The sequence below is a fragment of the Vigna unguiculata genome, chromosome 10 (assembly GCF_037176805.1).
Source record: "Vigna unguiculata cultivar grain cowpea cultivar isolate G323 ecotype 2 chromosome 10, ASM3717680v1, whole genome shotgun sequence".
Classification (NCBI taxonomy): domain Eukaryota; kingdom Viridiplantae; phylum Streptophyta; class Magnoliopsida; order Fabales; family Fabaceae; genus Vigna; species Vigna unguiculata.
In genome coordinates, this window is record NC_140801.1 from 23,830,567 (window position 1) to 23,848,228 (window position 17,662).

Below are 17,662 nucleotides of genomic sequence, written 5' to 3' on the forward strand. Positions count from 1 at the left end.
TGTTATGATATTTGAAAATTTTCTTCTTTTTGTCACACTTTTTGCATAACAAACAGGTTCGTAATACTCAAATGCAATTTGTTTCTAAATTTAAAAAATTCAATCTCTAGGTAACAATTTTTCAATTGCTTTTTACTACTTTCTACTATTTACAATTTAAATAAATCATGTTTTTTTCATAAAAATTGCTCAAAATTTAAGAAGAAACTTGTTGCAAATTGTCAAAGGGCTTATTGGTGTTATGAAATTTGAAAATTTTCTTCTTTTTGTGACACTTTTTTAAATTTTTACTAATTTTAACTCTTTACAATTTAATTAATTGATATTTTATATATAAAAATTGCTAAAAATTTTGCAAGTAACGAGTTGGCCAATACTAGGATAGGATTTGTGTTCTTAAATTTGACAAATTCCATCTCCTGGTAACCTTTTTTTAATTCTTTTTACTATTTTTAACTATTTACAATTCAAATAATTGATGTTTTATGTACAAAAAGATCTCAAAATTTCATAACAAACAGGTTCGTGGATACTCAAATTCAATTTGTTTCTCACTTTAAGAAATTCAATCTCTAGGTAACAATTTTTCAATTATTATTTACTACTTTCTACTATTTACAATTTAAATAAATCATGTTTTTTTCATAAAAATTGCCCAAAATTTCAGAAGAAACTTGTTGCAAATTGTCAAAGGGATTATTGGTGTTATGAAATTTGAAAATTTTCTTCTTTTTGTGACACTTTTGTAATTTTTTACTAATTTTTACTCTTTACAATTTAAATAATTGATATTTTATATATAAAAATTGCAAAAAATTTCACAAGTAACGAGTTGGCCAATACAAAAATAACATTTTTGTTCTTAAATTTGACAAATCCCATCTCCTGGTAACAATTTTTTAATTACTTTTACTATTTTTAACTATTTACAATTCAAATAATTGAACTTTTATGTACTGAAAAGATCTCAAAATTCCATAACAAACAGGTTGGCAGATACTCAAATGGGATTAGTTTCTGAAATTTATAAAATTCAATCTCTAGGTAACAAATTTTTCAATTGTTTTTTAATACTTTCTAGTATTGACAATTTAAATAATTCATGTTTTCTACATAAAAATTGCTCAAAATTTCATGAGAAACTTGTTGCAAATAGTCAAAGAGGATTGTTGGTGTTATCTATCTACTTAAAAACTAAGAAAACAAACTACTAGGGATATTACCCTAAAACCCCTATCTGATTAGCTGACACGTGTCCAATAATTAAGTTTTTTCGTCATTTTGGTGCCCTTTAAGAAGGGTTGAAGCAGCTGAAGACGTAATTACATTTTTGTCCCCGTTTTCTGCTCCGTAGTGTATTTGGGTTTGGTTATTTCGTAATTTTGCAAAGTTTTAAATGCATCTGACCGAGACTTTTGAAATGCTTTTTAAATAGCACGAATATTGTACATGATTTGATTGGATTTCTTTTCGAAGTCAGAAAATAGGGAAGGATTCTTACCGAAGACTCAGGCGGATTAAAATTTTTGAAATGGCTTTCTGAAATTTGAGATTAAACCAGAAACGTTACCTCCTTCCTCTCCCACTGAACTTCCTTAAACCCTAGCAAACCATTTTCTGATTCGGGAAACCAAAACACCTTTTGCTTTCGTATGTCAGTTTTTCTCCTTCATTTTCCATGCTTTATCAAATTTCTTTGCTTTCTATTAATTCTTCAAATCCTCACAAATCTCTGTTAAATTTTATTTGCTTTCTGTTACTCTATCAAACCCTTAGGAAATTTTATAAATTTATTTGCTTTATGTGATTCCATCAAATTACAATCTCTGTTTGAAGTTTTTAATTATTTTGGTGTATCAGTTCTTTGGCATAGGACGTGGTGGCTGGCATAGAAGTTGCATGGAAGTTGCATTAGTGAGTTTCCATTTTTGTCTTATGGGTTCTAAAGTTTCAATTTTTTCATTATTCTTATTATCATTTTGTCTTTATTCAACTTGCCGTTTGGTTTGATCAATGTTTCCCATTTTTTTATGGTTTCGCAGTATTTTCGTCTTTCCTGCTCACTTCATCTTCTTCCTAATAACATTTCTTTTGGATTATTCATGCTTATGGTTGACGAGTTGGGTAAGTTTTGTGGTTATTTGTAGATTCAGGTTAGTGTGATGTATATATAAAGGTCAGCCTTGCAACTCATTTGTTCCTGTTCCTTTTCAGATTTGCAGCAAATGGGCAAGAAAAAGTTAATGCCTTTCCTCTTCGTACCTTTCTTCCACTTTCCATTTCTTTTTTAGTTTCAGTTTCTAATAACTGTTCTCACATGTACAGGTCTGATTCAAAGTCCAACCTCAGCTTCGAGAAGAACCTCCAATTTTATTCCAATATGTTCCCGAATTAATTTCTAAATGTTTTTTCTACTTTGTTTTAACAATACAGCAAAAATATTTAATAAGTTTATTGAGAAAATTAAATAAAATGTTAAGTATTGTTCTATATGTTTGCTTGTGTTTGACTGTGAAGTTTTATTGAGGGTGGTGGTACTACATGTCAATTTCTGCTCTATGTTTCAACCCTTATGATCAACCACTGTAGATCTGAAGAGTTTCTCATCCCAGTAAAGGTCAGCCTTACAAAATCAATTGATGTTAAAGGTGAAAACTTTAGTTAAATGAAATGGGAATTTCTCTTTGTGCACATTTATTTGAATTTTAATTATGTATTACTTGGATATTAGATAAAATTTGTTCTGTAGGATGGCCTTTAAGACATTCTGAATCTGCACTTGAATTTAAATTTTTGTTTTCTGTATTAAATACTTAATTGATGTCCTTTGTTTTCATATTTTTTTGTTTTACCGTGGTTAAGTTTTTTTTTTTTTTTGTGATTTTTTGGGGTTTCAAGTTGCTAATTTTTATGTTTTTGGTTTGATTTTTTGAAATTTAGTTGGAGAACCCCAGTGGAAAGATTATGGAGTTGCAGTTCAATATTGTGAGAAAGTTAGAGGTTATCGGGATGGTAAATAGGAAGTACAATCACTTCCTTTGTCCAAAGATCCCTATTATTACTTCTTCCTTCCATTTCCCTCGAAAAGTTGTCCACTTTCAATTATTCCTTTGCCAATTTCTCTTATTTTTTTCATTCAACTATCTTCTGCGGGTTTTAATTTTGAAGTGTTTCTTTTGGCAATTTCTACATATCGTTTTTCATTGTCTTTGTCAATTGTTTTTTTGTTTTTAAAGAGAAATTCTTATTTTGTGATTTCTCAAAAGTTGTTATGGCTTTACATTCCAAATTGTTAAATGGGTGGATTGGGATCAATGTTGGATCTATTGATATCTACTGTTGTTTTATTAAATTATTGTCATCGTGATTGTGTGGTTTAGTTAAATATTTATTTTGTGGCTAATATTAGTTTATGAAGGATTATCCAATGCGCTCTATGAATTATGGATTGTCGATTCGGAATCCAAGAAGAAATGAATGCTCAATCAAGTGCTACTGTCCATTTTTTCTCATATATTATCCAATGTTATTGTTGTAGTCAAAATTGCAGGTCCTGAACTTTTGAATGCTTTCTGTCTTAGACTTTGATTCATGATTTTTATATTTCCTTTGAATTAAACTTTTTGTACTGTGATACTTGTATTTACAGCAAGGGATCTAAGTCTGAGGCTTTGATGAATTGTGTTGGTTGTTAAGGAATTGTTTTGAAGGTTTCTATAATAACATGGAGCAAGTAATGTAACTCTTCTTTTATGGTTCTCTTAAATGTGTTATGGTTTTGTTTTTTTATTCATGTTTAAATGCGATAGGAACTTGGAGCCAGTAGTGTAACTCCTTTTATTATAGATAATGACACAAATGCTAACAATTCATACATGTTGTTTCAGGCTTCACCAAAACTCAGGGAAGATAAAGTCAGGCAGTGTGTTCATACAAGATTGGGAGGAGAATATCCACCTTTCACAATTTACTTTATTTTTCCTTTTTCTTGCTAAATGTCCTTGAAAATATTATATTGCTTATATCTTTGAAACGATATGTATATGAATTGGAAAACTATGCAATGTAACTCAGTAGAGGTAGCATTATAATTCTATATTTTGTTTAGGTAGTAAATTCTAGATATGCAAAAGACCAAAATTTGAATCTAAAATGTTGTATACCTTTAAGTGGAGATTTTTTGGATGTATTCATTAGTTTTAGTTTAGCAATTTGAAGACAATATTTGTATGTTGTTTATGATCTCAATTTCAGTACATATAAAGGTATTAATTAAGGCTGAGAAAATTTGACAAATTTTAGTGTAGGAATCGTACCTATATTTTTTCCTAAGAATATTAAAAGGAACTACATATACTAGGACAATAAAAGATCAATTTTAAAAAAGAAAAATATTCATGGATAACATGATACTTAGTTTCAGATGGTTGTTGTTGCTGCAACTTGTGTTCAATACGAAGTTGATTACAGACCAAACATGAGTGTTGTAGTCAAAGCTATTCAACCTTTGTTGGGTACTTGATATATTCAAACTTCTGATCACACAATTATAATTTCAGTTATTCTCCAATATGGAAAAGAATTATAGTGATGTTGTAAAACTTTATGTATTATGTGTACATAAGTGGAATCATATGTGGTTTAACAAAAAGAGAGAAAGATAAAATAGGAGGACTAAGGAGGATGACAAATTCTGATTGCATTTTTACTGTACAAAAAGAGAATATGGAACTACGTATAGCTTTTTATAGCAATTTAAATCATACTGAAGAAAAAAAATAAGTGTAATAGTATCACAATTATTTATTTAAACAATAATCAAATTTATATAACTTAAAATTAAATCTTTAATCTCACAAAAAATATCATTGTTTCTCTTAAAATAATTTAAGATAAATATACAAAATAAAATGTTGTTATAAATAAAAGATTCAATTTAGTAATGATTTGTACACAAATCGAAAATGATTTATACAATCAATGATGATATTATTTGTCTTTAAATATTTTTTATTAATTACTAATTAATCTCATTAATTGTTTTTAACTTTTTAACTATGAAAGGATTGTTTTTTTGTTTCATACATTTTGAAATCTTTTCAATTTATACATTTAAAATTAATAATTATATGATTCATTTTTAGAAATTTTTTATTAATTAGATGATTTTATTAATTATTTTAAATTCTTTTAATTATGGATGAAGTTTTGGATTGATAATCGATAATATTATTATAATTATTATTAATTTTGTTATTATTATTTGAATCAATAAATATATATTTTAAATTATTATTTCATTTATTATTCAACAAGTTTTGAATTAATATTTATTAAAAATATTTATTACATTTTATTACTTTCTGTTACAAAAGTCAATTTTAATATTAATTTATTTTTTTAATTAGAGTGGAGACACATTGTTTTAATCGTAGTGATTATATTTGATTTTAAAAAAAATCAATAATTAATTCACATCCTTTCCTTAATTTGTAATATATTTATCAGTACCTATGATGCACAGATAAGATACGTGTATCGGATACGACACGTATTCGATACGTCGGTACGTTTATTTATAACATAATAGGATACAATACGTGATAGATACGTAATATATGAATATTGAAAATTTCACAATAATTCATACAAACATAATAAATATACGATTGTTAATGTGTAAATCCAAATTTCCTAATTAGAGACCAATTATTTTGGTAGCCAAAACCTGATAGCTTATTTTAGTGACAAATTTAAAAAACCAATTCATAATTGAAACAATTTTAATTATCAATTAGAAACCAATTATAATTTTTTGGAATTATTTTTTGCTATCAAATTGGTCACTATATAATGACTAATTATTTTTTGTTACTAAAATTGGTCATTATTCAGAAGTTTTATTGTAGGGTAATACGATTTTATAAATTAAATACTTCATTGATAATTATTGTTAAAGTATTCTAAAGTATCAGATACGATACGTGTCCGACACGAATACGTGATCAAAGTTGAAGTATCGATGCATCATAAATCACTACTATTGTTTATATTATACTTTTATTCAATAATTATATTTTATTTTAATTTCATTAATTATTTTATATTTTTTTAAATTCCTCTTTACATAATTATTTATCATTTTAAATTTTCTATATTTGTTAATTTTTCTAACACCAATTATGTTACAAACGTCTGATTAATTTTTCAACAACTTAACAAATAATTATAAAAAGTGAACAATCAACCTACTTAATTCTCTTGCACAATAACTAAATATCTTATACTAATATATATATATATATATATATATATATATATATATATATATATATATATATATATATATATATATATATATATATATATATATATATAACAAATCTAAAACATACCTACCATAAGTTTATATTATAATAATCGGTTAAAATTTGTATGTTTAACTATTAAATCTAAAGTTTACATTTATATTATTAAATAAGATTCATGTTACCATAATTTAACGATCTATGTCTCACAACAAAATAACATAGTTATTCTTAAAATAATATAGATAAATATATAAAATAATATTACTTTAGATAATATTTTAATAAAGAGGTTTATAAAGAAACTTTCTTTAGAGGTAATGATTCACACCTAAATAAATGAAAAATTTAATTTAGTAATGACTTAAATAGTATGTACAAATTCGAATGGATTTATGCTATCAAGAATTATATGATTTGTTTCTAAAAATTTTTCATTAATTGACCAATTAATTTCATTCATTGTTTTTAATGTTTTAATTATGAATGGATTTTTTTTTTATTCCATATATTTTGAAATCTGTTAAACTTATACATTTGTAACTAATAATTATATGATTAGTTTCAAAATATTTATTATCAATTAATTGATTTCATTAATTGTTTTAAATTTATTTAATTATAAATGGAGTTTTAATTGGTAATTACTAATACTATCGTAATTATTAGTATTTTTGTTATTATTATTTGAATCAATAAATAAAATATTTATTATTATTATTATTTTATTATTATAGTTTTGTACATATTCCTAATGCATTCATTCTATAAATCACATGTACATATGCATTTCACATTACTCTAACTTTTTTAATATATGTTACTTTTGTTTATCATATTTCAAGTTTAACTGTTTTTGTAATTTTATATGGCTATTTTTTTAAATATTGTTTTAAGTTGTTTGTATCTATGCGTGTTTCTATTGATAAATTTTAAGCTCAACTTCAACTTTGTTTTCTGTTTGTATTTATTTTATACAGATTTGTAACCCACAACCTACGTACATCTTACATTAACAATGACTGTGTGTAGACATTTTATTTATATGGTTCAAGTTTTAATTATACAAGAATATTGTTTTACTTCACTTAACTAATGTTACATTACTACTATTAATATTAATATGATTTGATTTAATAAAAAATTAGTATTATTAGGAATAATGTTACTATTATTTCATTAATCATTATTATTATTTTGTACGAGATCCATAATATATTCTATGTTTACATCTTATTTTTACAATCAATAATTATATGATTTTTTCTAATTTTTTTAATATTTGACCAATTAATTTTATTAATTGCTTTTAGTTTTCTAATTATGAATGGATCTCTCACTTTTGTTTAAAATATTTTAAATTTAACTTATTTTTTATAATTTTATATGGCTAATTATTTTTAAATATTGTTTAAAGTTATTTTTATTTACGAGTGTTACTTTAAGATCAACCTCGACTTTACTTTGTTAGGGATCCATAATATAAAATATATACATTTTACTTTAACAACAAAAGTGAATATGCATCTCATTTTAATACAACATATGTAATGTATAACTCAAAAATTTAATTATAAATTTTAATCATACAATAATATTTTTTTCTTCATGTAACTAATAATATATTACTATTATTAGTATTAATGAATATTTATTATTGTTATTAGTATTGATATTATTCTACTACTACTATCACTATTATTATTAATATTGATATTACTTTGTATTATTATTATTATTATTATTATTATTATTATTATTATTATTTCTACACTATTATCATTATTATATTATTATTGTTGTTATTATTATGTTTACATTTTAGTTTAGCAATGGATATATACTCTATGTGTTTCTATCGATAAATTTTAAGCTCAATTTCAATTGTTTTATATTTATGTTTTATGAGATCTATAATGCACAATATCCTTACATTATTATTATTATTATTATTATTTTATTATCAGTATTGATATAACACACGATATATCAATATTAATATTATTATTAGGATTGGTATTGAAATTATTATTAGTGTAAAATATTATTATTATTTTTTATTTAATTTATTACAAAAAATACATGTGATTAATTATTTAATTATTTCATAATAATATTATTATTATTTTGTACGGATTCATAAACTACAATATGTTTATACTATTACATTGATGTCAACCACAATATACATATACTGTTTTATTATTATTATTATTATTATTATTATTATTATTATTATTATTATTAGTATGGTATAACACACAATATATTAGTGTTATTATTATAAGTATTGGTATTCAAATCAGAATGAGTGTAAAATAATATTTTTTATTTTTAGTTAATTCGTAACAAAAAAATACGAGTGATTAATAATTTAATCTTTTCGAATTATTATTATTATTATTATTTGTAATATTATTAATATTATTAGGATTAACAAATATTTAATATTATTTTAATGTTATTGTGATTCTATTATTATTATTATTATTATTATTATTATTGGTGTTGTTCTTTTTGTAAAGGATTCATAATACATAATATAATATATAATATGTCTATATTTGATTTTAAAAATGACATGCATATATAAAAAATCAAAAAATCAAGAATTCAATTCACATTGTCTTCCCTAATTTGTAATATATTTATCATTGATATTATAATTTTATTCAATAATTATCTTTTATTTTAATACTTTTATTTGATTATTAGTGTTATTTTTACTACTATTTGTTATTATAAATGTAATCAATTTTTATATTCTATTTCTTTATTTATTGATTTATTAATGTTAATATTTTATTATTAATTAGAAGTTGAATTTATATTTATTGAAAATTAGAAATATTTATTACACTTGTATTATTTTTATTTAAAATGTTAGTATAAAATAACATTATTATTTTTAATTATTTTGTTGCAAAAGATACCTGTGAATAATTAAAACTTATTTTTTTAGGATTAAAACAAGGTTACAAATTTTGGTATTCTTTAGTGCACAATTTTCTTGATATAGTCATGAAGTTCTTTTTGTTTTCCTAGGGTGAAACTTTCTCTTAGAACACAAATAAATCTACCAAAGAGTTTTTTCCCTCTTTAAACATCCTTTTCCATCTATTACTTTCAATATTTGTAATTTTACACTCAAAATATTAAAAAAAAAACAATTCCTCACATTTGCAACTATATTTAAACTTTTAATTAATATATCCGTCCAAAGATTATAATAACCAATAATCATATAACATTTTAATATATAAATAACATAATCAAAATAATCATAACTGTAACCAATTTATTTATTAGTAAGTAATCGAAAAACATAATATTTTCTTATTCAACTAATCAAATATTTATGATTATTTCTAAACAATTTTAAAACAATCCACTAAAAAATATAATATAAATTTATTTATATTAAAAAAATATCTAAATTTGTATGTAACCAAATTTGAATTACTCCATTCAAAAATATAACTACAAAAGCTAAAGTAATATTCATCTATACTAATTCTAATAATATTTAACTACAATATTTATTATTATTATTATTTGTATAAACAATAATATTGTACAATGATATATATGAAAAAAATGATTATTTACAAAAAATAATTAATATTTTTTACTTTACAAATACAAAATTAAAAGAAAAAAAAAACACATCACCCGTGCGTACGCACGGGTATAACACTAGTGCAATTTGAAAATTTTCTTCTTTTTGTCACAGTTCTTTAAGAGGTTTTTACTAATTTTTACTATATACAAATTAAATAATTGATATTTTATATAAAAAAATTGCAAAAAGTTTAATAAGAAACAAGTTAACCAATACTAGGATAGGATTTGTGTTCTTAAATTTGACAAATTCCATCTCCTGGTAACCCTTTTTTAATTCTTTTTACTATTTTTAACTATTTACAATTCAAATAATTGATCTTTTATGTACAGAAAGTTCTCAAAATTTCATAACAAACAGGTTCGTGGATACTAAAATGCAATTTGTTTCTAAATTTAAAAAATTCAATCTCTAGGTAACAATTTTTCAATTGTTTTTTACTACTTTCTACTATTTACAATTTAAATAAATCATGTTTTTTCATAAAAATTGCTCAAAATTTCATAAGAAAGTTGTTGCAAATTGTCAAAGGGATTATTGGTGTTATGAAATTTGAAAATTTTCTTCTTTTCGTGACACTTTTTTAATTTTTTACTAATTTTAACTCTTTACAATTTAAATAATTGATATTTTATATATAAAAATTGCTAAAAATTTCGCAAGTAACGAGTTGGCCAATACTAGGATAGGATTTGTGTTCTTAAATTTGACAAATTCCATCTCCAGGTAACCCTTTTTTAGTTCTTTTTACTATTTTTAACTATTTACAATTCAAATAATTGAACTTTTATGTACAAAAAGATCTCAAAATTCCATAACAAACATGTTGGCAGATACTCAAATGGGATTAGTTTCTGAAATTTATAAAATTCAATTTCTAGGTAACAAATTTCCCATTGTTTTTTACTACTTTCTACTATTTACAATTTAAATAAATCATGTTTTTTTCAAAAAAATTGCTCAAAATTTCAGAAGAAACTTGTTGCAAATTGTCAAAGGGATTATTGGTGTTATGAAATTTGAAAATTTTCTTCTCTTTGTGACACTTTTTTAATTTTTTACTAATTTTAACTCTTTACAATTTAAATAATTGATATTTTATATATAAAAATTGCTAAAAATTTCTCAAGTAACGAGTTGGCCAATACTAGGATAGGATTTGTGTTCTTAAATTTGACAAATTCCATCACCTGGTAGCAATTTTTTAATTCTTTTTACTATTTTTAACTATCTACAATTCAAATAAATGAACTTATATGTACAAAAAGATGTCAAAATTTCATAACAAACAGGTTGGCAGATACTCAAATGGGATTAGTTTCTGAAATTTATAAAATTCAATCTCTAGGTAACAAATTTTCAATGGTTTTTTACTACGTTCTACTATTTACAATTTAAATAATTCATGTTTTCTACATAAATATTGCTCAAAATTTCATGAGAAACTTGTTGCAAATAGTCAAAGAGGATTATTGGTGTTATGAAATTTTAAAATTTTCTTCTTTTCGTCACACTTCTTTAATTTTTTAATAATTTTTACTATATAGAAATTAAATAATTGATATTTTATATATTAAAATTGCAAAAAATTTCACAACTAACAAGTTGGCCATTACTAGGATAGGATTTGTGTTCTTAAATTTGACAAATTCCATCTCCTGGTAACCCTTTTTTAATTCTTTTTACTATGTTTAATTATTTACAATTCAAATAATTGAACTTTTATGTACAAAAAGATCTCAAAATTTCATAACAAACAGGTTCGTGATACTCAAATGCAATTTGTTTCTAAATTTAAAAAATTCAATCTCTAGATAGCAATTTTTCAATTGCTTTTTACTACTTTCTACTATTTACAATTTAAATAAATCATGTTTTTTTCATAAAAATTGCTCAAAATTTAAGAAGAAACTTGTTGCAAATTGTCAAAGGGATTATTGGTGTTATGAAATTTGAAAATTTTCTTCTTTTTGTGACACTTTTTTAATTTTTTACTAATTTTAACTCTTTACAATTTAAATAATTGATATTTTATATATAAATATTGCTAAAAATTTCGCAAGTAACGAGTTGGCCAATACTAGGATAGGATTTGTGTTCTTAAATTTGACAAATTCCATCTCCTGGTAACCCTTTTTTAATTCTTTTTACTATTTTTAACTATTTACAATTCAAATAATTGTTCTTTTATGTACAAAAAGTTCTCAAAATTTCACAACAAACAGGTTCGTGGATACTCAAATTCAATTTGTTTCTCACTTTAAGAAATTCAATCTCTAGGTAACAATTTTTCAATTATTTTTTACTACTTTCTACTATTTACAATTTAAATAAATCATGTTTTTTTCATAAAAATTGCTCAAAATTTCAGAAGAAACTTGTTGCAAATTGTGAAAGGGATTATTGATGTTATGAAATTTGAAAATTTTCTTCTTTTTGTGACACTTTTGTAATTTTTTACTAATTTTTACTCTTTACAATTTAAATAATTGATATTTTATATATTAAAATTGAAAAAAATTTCACAAGTAACGAGTTGGCCAATACAAGAATAACATTTTTGTTCTTAAATTTGACAAATCCCATAACAAACAGGTTGACAGATACTCAAATGGGATTAGTTTCTGAAACAATTGATGTTATGAAATTTGACAAATCCCATAACAAACAGGTTGACAAATTGTCAAAGGAATTATCTACTATATATCTAAGAAATTCTTAGTGTGGGTAAATTACTGAAATAGACATTTTAATTTATTGACACATGGTTAAAATTGAGGGTATTTTTGTCTTTTTGATGTTGTTGTGTTTTCGCGGTTCGAACGTCTTTTTTAAATATTGATTGACGTTGTCAGACAGCAGCATCATTCTTCTCCAAAGCAATCAGCTTACTCGAGGTTAGCTTTTTTTCTTCTTCTTCAATCCTTCTTCTTTCTTCTTCTTCATATCAAGTTAGGTTTTCGTTTTGTTTTTAATTTCCAGTTTGTTGTTGTTGAATGTTGACGGTAGGGTTTTCTTCTCCCAAGCAATCAACTTTGTTGAGGTAATTCTTTTTTCTTCTTTCATTTTCCTTCTTCTTCTTCTTCTGTTTTTCTTCTTCTTCTTCTTCTTCAATCCTTCTTCTTCCTTCTTCCTCATACCAACTTAAGTTTTTTTTTTCTATTTATTTTTGTTGAAGGTTGACAGAAGTTTTGATTGGTGTAGGTAATTTTTTTTTCTATTTCTTAATTTATTCTTTTTTCTTCAAGGATCTTTTTTCTTTCTTCTTCTTACTCTGTTATTTTTTTTTACTTTGTGAAAGATTTAATTTTTGCAAGGCAATCGGTAGGATCTTCTTCTCCAAGGCAATCAACTTCGTCGAGGTAATTTCTTTTTTTCTTCTTCCGTATTCCTTCTTCTTCAATCCTTCTTCTTTCTTTTTCCTCATACCAACTTAAGTTTTTTTTTTATTCTGTTTGTTGTTGTTGTGTTTGTTGTTGTTGTTATTCTGTTTTTTTTTTTACTTCGTGAAAGATTTAATTTTTGCAATGTGTTTCGTTTTGAAGAAAACACTGATGTTTTTATTTTTAGAAGGTATTTTTAACAAAATCTTGAACATGTTTTGTTGTTGTTGAAGGTGTTGTTGTATTTATTTTTTTTATACTTGATACATCTATTATTGTGGGTTGAAGAAAAGGTTCAAGTTTTCGTTTTTAGAAAGTATTTTTGAACAAATAGAATGACTGAGGATGATGATGTTATTGTTGGTGGTCTTCTTTTCTTTTCTTTTTTTCGTCTATTTGTGGTTTGTTGTTGAGATTTGTTTGTTGTTCTTCATTGTGCTATTTTTTTTACTTCTTTTGTGGTCCTTCTTCTTTATAAAAGGTTATGTTTCTGTAAGTTTTTTCTGTTAAATATGTTGTAGCAGTGGGTTAGTATTTATTGAAAGCTATGTTCAGATTTCTCTGTTATTTTTTATGGTGTTATTTATTTTTCTTTTAATTCTTATGTGTTCCTTCTTCTTTTTTTCATGAAAGGTTTATTTTTTTTTTTAGGTTTTTTGTGATGAAGATGGTGTCCTCTGGATTAGTACGTTTTAATAGTTGGTTAAAGTCAGTAGCTTGAGTTTTCTTTCTCCTCCTTCATGGTCTTCTTCTACTTTTGTTTTCTACTTCTTCTTTTTTCATTGTTTTGAAGAAAAGCCTAAACCTTTTGTTTTTTCATTGTCTTGAAGAAAAACCTAAACCTTTTGTTTTCATGAAGTATATTTACTATTTTTTGTTTTTAATATCATTATTGTGTGTTTAGTTGCTTTTTCGATGTCTATGGTTGTAGATTGAATAAAGGGTAAGATTTTTTGTAATGTGTATGGTTGTGGATTGAAGAAAAAGTATGACTGAAATGAAGATGTCTATGTTTCTGTCTTGATTTTTGTACATGTTTTTCTTGATGGTGTTGTTCTCTATGCTTCATGTCTCCCAATTCTGTCTTTACCATTTTACAATTTTACAACTATATCATATCTTGGTTTGGGTTTTATGTATTTTGCTTTCAAATGTTTGATCTTTGCAGAAAACCTTTTTTTTATGTCTCTTCAAGAAAAGGCGTTTCATTTATCTGTGTGCTTATTTTTTCTTTTTCTGTAGCTGTTTGAAATGCTGGGGAGATGGTGTTTGTTGTTAAAATAGCACATAGAAGGTACATGTTACGATTTATTGTTTCATTTGATGAATGTACTTTTCTTTCTATTTATTTAATTTATTAACTTTTTAGTTGCTTCTTGGTTGTTCTTCTTTTCTTCTTTCTGTTTGATGGATCTGATATTTCAAGTACTCATTATAGGACGGGGTCATCTAATGCAACAAATGGGGTAGCTATACCATCTAAGAAAAAGGTATTGTATTGTATTCGGTGAAGAGTGAAATAGTCATTATATTTGCACAAACATTTTTCAGGAAGATGAGGGATATTGCATATGATTTATATTATCAATTCTGTCTTCGTAATGTATGACTTAAAATATCCATTATGTATCTTTATAATGTACTGCTTATTTTATTATCATTAGTACGGTGAGGGATATTGCAAATGAGTTTGAGCCCTGCTCAAAGCTCGAGGACCTAAATTTGGATGTTAGAAAGAAGTTCAAGGAGACAGAGGAAATAATTCTCGCTGACAATTTTTTTCAGAGGTATAACACTGGTCCTTACTTTTTTAGTTTTTGAAATGTAGTATGGAAACTTTTTGTAAAATTGGTAGACAAGGCTTCAATTTTTTTTTTCGTGCTTGGAGAGAGCAGGAAAACTTTCTTCTACTTGCTGCCAAAATTTGTGCTAAACATTTATTTTTATTAATATTTACTTCAATAAAATATATTGGAATCAAAAAATACCACTTGAAGTAGAAAGGCCTCTTGGATATTGTTGTCTGCATTTGTGGCAAAAAGCTTACTTTTTAGATTACGTGGCTAGAACATTTCCTCATTTCAATGCATGTGTAACTCTTAAGGAAGGATTTGTTTGGGTTTGGGGTTTGGGGTTTGGGAAGGAGATCAAATAAGAGAAGAGAGGTATAAATAAAGATCAATGGGCAATTATGCAGTATACTTGAAACTAAAAGTGTTGTGTTTTAAATGAGAATATTTCAAAACTGTGAATATTTACTATTTAATGAATATCCTACACCAATAATAAGAAATAAATAAAATGTGAAGCAGGTTAACGATGTCTATTTAAATCTTAGATAATTGCTATAGGGAGAGAATATTTAGCATGGTAAACCATAGTGGATTTCATCCAGAAATGGGATTAAAATAAAAGGGTTGGCCATAAAATGCAACTAACTATTTTCTTTGAATAAATAAGCTGGAAATATGTGGTAGTTGAATGTGAGGCTTTTCAATTGATTTGGTCATATTTTCTCATGTTTTATGTGTATTGGATTAAAATAGTTTGAAACCACATAGTTTAATGAAACTTATAAACTAAGCTCTTATTCAGTATCTAGATTTATGCTGCTTCATATGTGCAATTATACACGGTCAGAGTTTTATTTGTACTTTCTCAATTAATTATATTAAACAATTATATTTCTAGAGATATATTGAAATCTAATACACTTTTTAAATTTGTGAGGTTATAAGCATGTTGTGGTTAAACCAACTGCAGGTAGTGTTGATGATGTATTGGAAGATAATCCCGTGGTGAGATTGAAGGTTTTTGTATATGAACTTCCAAGTAAGTATAATAAGAAAATTCTGCAAAAAGATCCAAGATGCCTCAACCATATGTTTGCAACTAAAATCTTTAATCACCGGTTTCTCTTATCTGGCCCTGTTGAAACTTTAATCTAGAAGAGGTTTTATACCCCTGTATACAATGACCACAAATGATAAAAAGTGCCATAAAGCTTATTTCTTCCAACTGACCTTATTGAAGGCTCACATAGGGGGCACATCACTTCTTTGTGGTTCCTCAAAATTTTGGGGCATGTTTTCATTACGAGGTACAAATTTTGTGCATTATTTTCAACATTCAGTATTTATACCACTTTTATTATATATTTATATTAATTTGTATATGGAAGAGAAGGCAATTGAAAGAGGGGATTCTTTAACTGCTAAAGCGTGCTACATTGGTTCAAACCTTTGGACAGAGGAATCACATATGCCCGAAAGAGGGCTCAAATACCATTTCTCCATACTTTTCACCAAGAAAATCCACACCCACCTAATTCCTAATAAGACTCCTAGGTCATTTTTGTGTATTTTCGATGACTTTTATGATGTTGGCAATGACTCTGAAGGTGGTTATTATGCAAGGTAGGCCTTATTACAAGTTTAAACAAGAATGTCTGAGTGTGTAGCCTTTTATTTCTTCTATATCATAGCTGCATAAGAAATCTGATTTACATTTTCTTATAAAAGATGCAATGACTAGGGACTTTGATTCATATAACTATTGTAATTTGGACTAACTATAAACGGGCCATGTTGTGTAATCTTGCAGAGGTGCAAGAGTAGCAGTGTGGGAGAACTTTTAAGGACAATCCTCTATTTGATGTCTCCACTAAGCATCCAACCACGTACTTTAAGGACATGCAGTAGCTGTGTTTTGCGTATACCCACTTGGATGGACCCGTTGGAGCCTAAGATTGGTAGAGGCTATGATATTTAGTTGCATACCTGTTATTATTGTAGATGACATTGTTTTGCAATTTGCTGATGCAATCCCATGAGAAAAGATAGAAGTATTTGTTGCTGAGGAGGAGGTTCCAAAGTTGAATACCATACTCACATCTATCTTACTAGAAGCCATATTTTAGATAGGAGTATTTGTTGGTGTTACCGTTTTCTTTTTTATTTTAGATAATAGTTTATTTTTATTTCAATATTAATAATATATATATATATATATATATATAATAATTTATTATTTTATATTTATTTTGATGTCACTATTTAATATTTAAATGACCACAATTAAAATTAGTTATTGAGATTTTATCCGCATAAGAATATTTAATTCAACTGCATGTTATCCTTATTATGTGAAGTTGAATTTTCCATTAAGTGTTAGGAAAAGTCTTCTACAGTTACAGATAAACATTGGTAGAAAAACTTATTTTGAAGATAGAGATGTCCATAGATAAAGACGTGGTGCAACTTATTGCATTATCAAGTATTTGATGGAGTGTAAGAATCTTCAACAAATCTTTTTTTTCAAATATTTCGTATTAAAGTTTAGTAAAACAG

At 25.2% G+C, this 17,662-nt stretch overlaps 1 pseudogene; it reads left to right on the forward strand.

The window, feature by feature from the left end:
* The first annotated feature begins 2,108 nt into the window (after positions 1-2,108).
* LOC146882333 (putative beta-1,4-xylosyltransferase IRX10L) lies at positions 2,109-17,232 on the forward strand (annotated as a pseudogene).
* The last annotated feature ends 430 nt before the right edge of the window (positions 17,233-17,662 follow it).